Source organism: Euprymna scolopes, chromosome 11 (genome assembly GCF_053919585.1).
Source record: "Euprymna scolopes isolate OS-2025 chromosome 11, ASM5391958v1, whole genome shotgun sequence".
In the NCBI taxonomy this organism is placed as follows: domain Eukaryota; kingdom Metazoa; phylum Mollusca; class Cephalopoda; order Sepiida; family Sepiolidae; genus Euprymna; species Euprymna scolopes.
This window is the reverse complement of record NC_136492.1, coordinates 23,550,020-23,558,644: the sequence shown is the minus strand read 5'-3', so window position 1 is coordinate 23,558,644 and position 8,625 is coordinate 23,550,020. Positions and strand designations below refer to the sequence as shown.

The following is an 8,625-nucleotide window of genomic DNA, read 5'->3' as shown; positions in this document are numbered from 1 at the left end:
AGGGCGAAGGTTTAAATTAAGGCTAGTCAATCGAAAAGAGGGGATAACTTTCGAAAATATCGGCGAAATAAAGCGGACCCTCCCTGTAGAAAAGTGCCCAGTTTAGGGTGAAGGAATTAATGTTTTAAGCCAATTTTTTTTACATTTGTCGTCCGAAGAGTCGAGCTTCAAAACGATGCCAATCTCATGGAAATTCGTCGCCTCTGTCGAAAGTTGTAGGCAGACATACATACATACATACATACATACATTTAAACAGACAGGTGAGATTTATATAATAGATAACCTGAAACTCTCATCTTTTTGTTGTAGATGAGAGAATGAGAATCTAAGAAAGCAATTCCTGTCATGTACGTGCGTCAGAATACGGCATTGAATTCCTCCATGCAGAAAAATTACACCGGCGCCTGTTGAACGTTTACGAAGTCGATGCAGTTACGAAAAATTCACCGCCGCCTGTTGAACGTTTACGAAGTCGATGCAATTAATTCCAGCACAGTTAGGAAATGTGTCTATCGATTTAAACGTGCGACAGAGATGTGAATGACAAAACCCACTCTACACACCCATCAAAGCCATCACCCTCATCATAGGTAAAACTGTATTGTCAATAGTAGGTACTATGTAGAAAAATAAATTGCGGAACACAAACGGTCGTCCGTTTAAATAGTACCACTCCCGTCTTCGTAGCTCTTGATTTTTTTTTTTTTTTTTTTTTTGTGAAAAAAAATAGGGTGCATTACTTTTGGAGCGACTATCGTAGTCTTATTTCGTGTTTTTGTGTTGCAGAAAGAAATGCTTACTAATACTTATATATGTGATTTTATTTGCCTCGTCCTTCACTTTGATGATTTTAGCAGGTTTCATGTTTCGTTGCGATATCACGCACCGTCGCCGTCTAGATGTGGAGATCTTACGTTGATTGTGTCATGATTGTTAGGTAATCGCTGTTGCATCGATGAACCTTATAGATCCGATGTCCACGCGTAGTTTCCGCCATTTTGATTCTTCTCCTCTATGTTTTTCATTGTGTTCCTCTATAGCGTATGTAGAGTTTCGTAGAAAACTTGTTGGGAATCGTAATTTCGTTGAATTATAAAACTGCGTTATTACTACTAATAATTAGTACATGGTGACACATAAAAAACGGGCCCCCACTCTAATTAGGGCCCCGTTTCTTAGTGTTTTTGTCCGAATGAGATCAAACTTTGGTCATAACTAGTTTATTATATTCAAAACATCACATCAAAACGCTAGGGTCTTTGGCCTTTTTTTTTTTTTTTTTTTTCTCCGTTAACTGTAAAATGCTCAGCAAAACAATTGAATGTCCTCTGTTTTTTTTGGGGGGGAGGGGTCACTCTGTATAACATAATGTTAATATATTGTTATAGTAACATGTAAGGGTGACGAACGATATCAGGGAAAAAGGTTTTGCAACGGACAACCGGAAAAGGAAACAGTTAGTTTGTTTGTTTGTTTGTTTGTTTGTTTGTTTGTTTGTTAACGTCTCATAGCCAGTCCGTCTGGCTATTGGGATTTTTTTAAGTCAGAGTTTTCCTTTTCGTAGCTGAAATCTGCTGGGTCCTTAAGCCTCACTTTCTTTCTCACTTCGAGCCGGAACTTTCTTTAGGGAGGGACTTTTCACTCCTCTCACCGTTTTCTCTGCTTGAACAAAAGCACAGTCGCCTATCCATTCGAGTTCGGTCTTTTATTCCTCTCAAATCTCGGGAATTCTCGCGGTTAATCTCACCCTCTTTCCCATAAAACCAAGCACGTCTACCGCTTCTTTTTCCTCTTCTAGACAGCAAACAGAACATACTTTCTGTCTTTTGGGGATGAATGCATTAGAAGAAGTACTACTACACTAGTTTACCCTAAAAAAAACACCGGATTTGATCTTCACATCTGGAAAACAACAGCTCTGGATCGGTGCCTGTGGCGCCAATCCATCATACTTGGTACCAAAGTATACGAGGCAGAAAGAAGAAGACTGGTGGAGATCAAGAGGCAGCAAGAAAAAATCTAAAGAACCCCGCTCCTTGCATAGCATTGCTTGCTTTCTCTGTTCACGCAAATTCCATGTTCAGATTGGTCTGAGAAGCCATCTGCGATCCAAACACTGAGGGAACAGGAAACTGAAATTCTCGCATATGATAAATCGGACGACGACGACGATTATATTAAACACAGCTTTTTTTTCTTTTTGTTTTTTTTTGGGGGGGGGGCGATAAAAAGAGGGTGAACCTGGGCCCAAATCTTTTCCTGGTCCATATTAATGATCTTCAAAATCACATCCTTACATCATTCGTAGACATTTATGCTGATGACACTACCATCTATGGTAGCACATCTAAGACAGTAAACGACCAAGTTCTCTCCGATTCTCTCTCCTCTGATCTTGAGCAAGTGGTACAATGGGGAAAGGAGTGGCTGGTTACTTTTAATGCATCTAAAACCAAGTTTTATATCTTTACATCATCAACAAAGGATGGAGTATTGCTGCCACATCTGGAAAGGAGCTGCTAGAAAGGACTTATCCTACCTTGATAGAGTTCAAAATAGACTTCGTAGCCTCGTAGGGGATGTAATTTTCTCTTCCCTGAAACCTCTTTCTCGCAGAAGAGATGTTGCGAGTTTGTCTTTGCTTTATCGTTATTTTCATGGTAAGTGTTCGACTGAGCTCCAATCTACGGTCCCCTTTCGCCAAATTTTCACAAGAAGCATCCGTCTAGCAGAAAACACTATTAACAATTTCCCCCACTCTTTAAATGTGCCTAAACCTAAACGTAGATTCCACGAACACAGCTTCTTTCTTAGAACTGCACGCCTATGGAATTGTCTTCCGTTTTCCTGCTTTCCAGCTGACTACAATAGTGTTGTCTTCAAGTCTAACGTAAACAAGTTTTTGATGAGCCGTTCCATATAAGTTAACAAATTTACCGATTTCCATTACTAACAATTACTATATTGCCCACTTTCTACTGTACACTCTTTAATCTTTATCCTCGAATGGCATCTTGGCCTTGATAAGTGCTGATACGTATGTAAAATGTAAAAAATGTTGATTGATTTTATCCGCCTTAGGACTGGTATTATTTGAGAGAAACCACATGCATTTAACCTCGTGAGAATAAAACTATTTTCACGCGCATGCGCCATAACTAATCATTTAAAACTACCAAGAAGTTTTTTTTTTCTTTCTTTCTTTCTTTTGTTTTGTTTTGTTTTGTTTCTTTTATAACAATTATGTAAATATCGTGTTTCCCGCAGGATTATATAAGACTTAGATATTTGTACATTGAAACGAAGAAAAGGACAGAAGAAAAAAATTGCTGCAAATTGTCAATGATACTTACACCGACGGTCGACTGCGACAAATAATGCCGCATACTTAGAATTGCAGTAACAGAAAAGAAAAGGAAAAGAAATAAAGAAGAAAAGACTGGAAAAATAATAAGATTTCGCGCCTGCTATAAATGTTACGACGTCACAAACAAGATTATATGATCGTACTTCACGTCTTAATCTCCATAACTGTCAACTAACCAGTCAAAAAAACACGCAGAGAGTTTTACGTCAGCGCCAAAATCAACAAAGATTAGACCAATCTTGTAATGACCTATTCTCTGTTAATTACGGTGCAAAGGTTGGTCTCTTACAGTTCTAGGGAGTCAACCATCCTAGATTGTTTCTTCTTTCTTTGGGAAAGGTTTAGTTTATGGCTAATTGCCTGAGACACCCCAATTGGAAATGTCGATGGAGCTGCCCAGGCACATTTTGTGGATCAGAGTACCTCTCCTCGGGGGCTCTGACACTTCAATCCCATTTTCCAAACCTAGTGTCACATTTCTCGAGGTAGGAGAGAAATAAATACCAACTGTCAACCAACGCCCTCTGTTGGAATCTAAACGTTTGAAATCAACGTACCACCGTGGATTCGTAGAATAGCGTGCCGCGGTCGTTACATGTTAACTCGGACCTACACATTGCATGCAGAGACAGTCACAAAATAAGAAAAAAAAAAAGCAAAAACATTCGACTCAGCTTTTTCAGTCGAAATAAATGCCATTCATCCGTGGTACTTTCTATACTAACGTATTGCATCCTGTTTTAAAAGTCTGTTAGTTCGTTATATAGTTAACAAAACCCTGCTGTTTCGACACATGCTTAAAAGTCTCTTACGCCACTATTAGCCACATGGCCATCTCATGCAAATACATACTATTTCGGTCCTCGCCACTTGGCGCCTTTCTTTCGCTTTTCTTTCTCTTTTCTTTCTTCGCTGTGACATCAGTCTGCGCACCTGCTTGGTCATTTGCACATGTGTTATGCAGCGGCTGCTGCTGTTGCTAAATACGCGTCAGATACCTTCTATTTTTTAGCATTAAACGCCAATATAAAACAGTACATCTACGTATGCATATGTGTTTGTCCGTGTTTAAATATTTAACCGATAAACTCTTAAACTACTAGTCACATAACACTGAAATTAAAAGGGAATTGTGATCATAGATGATAAATGAATAACGCGTACATCCGTACATATGTTTCCATTACTTTTGCGCGTACGCAAATACATCCTTAGCTTGAGGTTGTGTATTTTTAAACCTTCATCTATCTGTCGATAACTCAAAGAATAGGGAAAGCAGTTGAAGTGCTAAATGTTTTGGCTCTGATGCTAGTTGATGACGCCCAACTCATTTCTTTAGTCTTTTGAAATCAGCACCATATATTAGTTACATTATAATATTCCATAGAGAATTGGCTCTGTAATTATAAATACAAAATTTGCATGAATTAAAATATATTTAAGCGTATTTTAGGCTCCTCCTGCTGAATAATAAAAATTTCTCAAATTTCAGGATTTTTTTTATTAATTGTAATGGTTTTACTAAATATGTACGTTCAAATTATTCCCGATCATTGTACGACTGACTGCTCCTGTTGTTTGTCATATAGAAATAACGTGTAAAGTTGCTTGAATCAGCCGCAGCCGAATCGGACAATTAGCCGTACCGGATTTTGATCGTACATAAGGGGGTTTAGTAAAATTGTACGACTAATTATGTACGATTATTTGCTCCTGATGCTGTTTTACTATTAAAGCAACTTTTACACGAACTTAATACTGGGTTTGTCAGCGCAAAATGTCGTAAAAATAAACAATAAAATAAATTTACTCACAAATTTAAATCGAGAGATTATTTTTTGCATTCATATAAAAAGTATTCACAATGCTATTTTAAATATTATTTTTTCCAACTCTGTGTGCTACTTTTATTCCGTTTTTTTTATTTATTTTTTTTTTTTTTTTTTTTTTTTAATATTCTCTCTTAAGCCAGAAAGTAAACAAAATCGAAATAAAACTATTTGTATTAATTTATTTTTATTTCGGACTATTAGTCTCATCTTTATTAGTTGTTGTTTTTTTTATCTTTCATTGGTTTTTGTTTATTCACAACGTTTCGGCCAACTATTCCTCTGGCCTTCGTCAGGTGGAGATTCGAAGTTCCTATCCGTCGCGGTTACCACCTGACGAAGGCCAGAGGAATAGTTGGCTGAAACGTGGTGAATAAACAAAAACCAATAAAAGATCAAAAAACAACAACTAATAAAGATGAAACTAATAGTCCGAAATAAAAATAAATTAATATATATAATGCTCATCTCAAAAATGAATTCCAATTAAGGAATAATATATATATAAAACTATTTGTGTTGCGAGATATTTCAAAATTTGTTATAAATTTTCGTTTCAAAGTTTTAGAGTATAGTTTGTTTTAAAAAAAAATCAAAGTTAAAGAAAAAAAGGCACTTCGGTTTATTTAAGATTTAGTTTTAACCTTTTTACTCCAGTTTAATTAATTAAAAAAAATTTTTTAAACTAGTAGTAGTTGATAATATAAATTAAAAAAAATGTCTGAGAAAACGTTAAAAATGATTTCCTTTGCTTTTTGGGTGAGGGGGCAATGTGTGCTGCTTGTCCAACCTGCAAAGGGTGTTTATTCCGAAAGCCGTTCTTAACATAAGGAAGTTAGGGATGTTTATTCTGAAAGCTGTTTTTAAAATTCCGAAATGCATTTTCCTATTTTCAACCTCCTCACGACTTTCGAATAAACGCTCTTTGCAGGGTGGGCAAACCGTGAACATTGGCTTCTTTTGGGGGGGGGGGATGAATCAGAGTCGCGTTATCATAAAATTGAACTTTATACAATATTTAAAAAAAAAAAAAAAAGATGAAAATATCTTTTTGAAATATTTACTTTCCTCCCCATGAGAGCATTTAGACACTAATGTTTTAAATGTGGGGAAAACTAGTTCCTTACAAGAGGCACACGGGATTGGAAATATTGCTTTAATCTTCAGGGATTTATTCTACTTTTTAAAAAAAAATTTCTAGTGTTACATTACTATTGTGTTACGGAATTCAATTAAAAAAAAAAAAAAAAAAAAAAAAAGAACACTTGCAGAATTAAATTTAAAAAAAAACAAAAAAACTCTCGGCTGAAAGTTGTGACTGACTAAATTCGTTTTGTTTCTGCTTCAATAATAAAGAAATAAACTTGTTTATTTATTTATTTATTTATTTTACAAAGTTTTTTTAAAAAAATGGCACAGTGGGTTGAAAAAAGTCTCAATCTTTAAGAACTTATCAAAAATAATCACGGCTGTGACTAAGTCGTGTTATTGTTTGCTTTAATGACATTTTTTGCGCTGAAGGACTTAGTATATCATTCATGTAAGAGGGAACATTTAATAAAAATCAGGAGTTTTCTTTATAGATATGGACGTAAAACAAAATATTTGCCAAAAATCTCTTGAAACTTCTGAGTAATTCATTTTATTCTTTATTACAAGATTGTTCTACGATATTTTACGCTGATGAATACAGTCGATTGCCTGCGTCGAAGTTGCTTTAATCAGCAGTAGTGGCTATTTAGTCGTACAATGATCGTGCATTATTTTTAGTCGTACATATTTAGTAAAACTCGTATTTGGTTTTTAAAGTACATATGCGTACTGTCTCCCATTTAGACATTCAAATATTTCAGATTTGCATTAAATTTGATCCATAGTCATTAGATACGAATTACAATTTTTATTCCGCCCGAATTGATCAGAGGGAATTGCAAATTGCATTGTTATGATGACTGAACTCTTGCATTCATGACCTGAAACTTTCATCTTTCTGTTGCAGATATTGACGGTGTGGGATTCTAAGAAAACTAGCCCTGTCAGGGATGTGTGTCAGAAGCAGAGATATGTCAGTGAACGCCTAGGAAAAATGAATTGAAAATACTGTTGACTTTGTAGAAAAATAAATTCTGGAGAACACAAATAGTCACTCGTTTTAATAGTACCTCTCCCGTCTTTGTAGGTCTTCAATTATTTTAGTTAAAAAAACATAGGGATATCTACTCTCTTACTTTCTGTTGCTTCTAACCCTTACATTTTAGACATCTTCTCGAATCAAAATCATATAATGGAGTTTCACAAAACTTGGTATAAGGATTCTAGACATAAGCTTTAGCAGCTTTAAATGTTGACTTACATCTTTGTAAAGTGACATATAAGCGATGTTAAGCTGTTCTGTTATAATTATAAATTAATGTTACTCGTCCTGGGACTGGTATTCTTCTAGACAAATATATACATTTTAACCTCGTGAGAATAAAACTATTTCCACACGCATGCGCCATAATTAATTATTTAAAACAAGCAAGAATGGGTTTGTTTGTTTTTTCTTGCGTAGTATATCTTTTTATTTGCTTGTTTGTTTGTTTGTTTGTTTGTTTGTTTGTTTGTTTTTTTTCTTTTTATAAGTACTGAACAATTATGTAAATATCGTGTTTCCCGCAGGATTATATCAGGCTTAGATATTTGACATTGAAAAGAAAAATACAGATGAAAAAATTTCCTGCAAATTGTCAACGATACTTACACCGACGGTCGACTGCGACAAATAATACCGCATACTTAGAACTGCAGTAACAGAAAAGAAAAGGAAAAGAAATAAAGAAGAAAAGACTGGAAAAATAATAAGATTTCGCGCCTGCTATAAATGTTACGACGTCACAAACAAGATTATATGATCGTACTTCACGTCTTAATCTCCATAACTGTCAACTAACCAGTCAAAAAAACACGCAGAGAGTTTTACGTCAGCGCCAAAATCAACAAAGATTAGACCACTCTTGTAATGACCAATTCTCTGTTAATTACGGTGCAAAGGTTGGTCTCTTACAGTTCTAGAGAGTCAACCATTCTAGATTGTTTCTTCTTTCTTTGGGAAAGGTTTAGTTTATGGCTAATTGCCTGAGACACCCCAATTGGAAATGTCGGTGGAGCTGCCCAGGCACATTTTGTGGATCAGAGTACCTCTCCTCGGGGGCTCTGACTCTTCAATCCCATTTTCCAAACCTAGTGCCACATTTCTCGAGGTAGGAGAGAAATAAATACCAACTGTCAACCAACGCCCTCTGTTGGAATCTAAACGTTTGAAATCAACGTACCACCGTGGATTCGTAGAATAGCGTGCCGCGGTCGTTACATGTTAACTCCTGCAAATTGTCAACGATACTTATACCGACGGTCGACTGCGACAAATAATGCTGTATACATAGG

The 8,625-nt window shown here is 35.8% G+C and overlaps 1 long non-coding RNA gene across 1 annotated transcript in view; it reads right to left on the bottom strand.

Moving 5' to 3' along the window:
* LOC145288229 (uncharacterized) overlaps positions 1-8,010 on the bottom strand; it is a 17,356-nt gene extending 9,346 nt beyond the window's left edge. The window contains exon 1 of the long non-coding RNA XR_013869267.1: positions 7,943-8,010. This is a non-coding gene — a long non-coding RNA (uncharacterized LOC145288229). The remainder of the gene's footprint in view (positions 1-7,942) is intronic.
* Between the last annotated feature and the right edge of the window lie 615 nt (positions 8,011-8,625).